This window comes from Penaeus monodon, chromosome 22 (genome assembly GCF_015228065.2).
Source record: "Penaeus monodon isolate SGIC_2016 chromosome 22, NSTDA_Pmon_1, whole genome shotgun sequence".
NCBI classification, from domain to species: Eukaryota; Metazoa; Arthropoda; class Malacostraca; order Decapoda; family Penaeidae; genus Penaeus; species Penaeus monodon.
Window position 1 is genome coordinate 23,468,163 of NC_051407.1, and position 490 is coordinate 23,468,652.

Sequence of the window (490 nt, forward strand, 5' to 3'; positions counted from 1 at the left end):
TGAGAGAAAATCTTTAATTTTCAAATAATCAGAAAATGGATGTGAATTTTTTTTAGGACTGCTATAGGAGACTCTAAGAATGATGAAAAATTAAATATATTAGAACATCAAGTGATAATATTAGTAGAGTATACAAATACTGGCACTTTTTTATTAGTTTTCAGGCAAATTCTGAACCACATTTGCTTCTTATAACCCAACAAAAATTAGTAATTGTATTGTCACTTTTGTTGGCATGAGGTATTACTGGAAAATGAGAAGGCTACATAAAGTGGTATTAACGTATTCCTGCCAATGTTTAGGGGGCTCCTCACCCTGTCTAGAATATAAAATCTTATTGCATGAGTTACTGTGAATGTTTTTAGATGTTTATATTGTGTATCTATAAGTCTGATTATTTTTTATATATTTGGTTAGGTGCCAATAGAAGTTCAATATTAAATTCAATAGGTTTTAAGATGCAGACATGTTCTAATAAATTTTGGATACA

General features: G+C 29.0%; 1 protein-coding gene across 1 annotated transcript in view; it reads right to left on the reverse strand.

Moving 5' to 3' along the window:
• The window catches only part of LOC119587029 (DNA-directed RNA polymerases I and III subunit RPAC2-like), a 2,142-nt gene that overhangs the window by 1,051 nt on the left and 601 nt on the right, over positions 1-490 (reverse strand). The window lies entirely within an intron of this gene.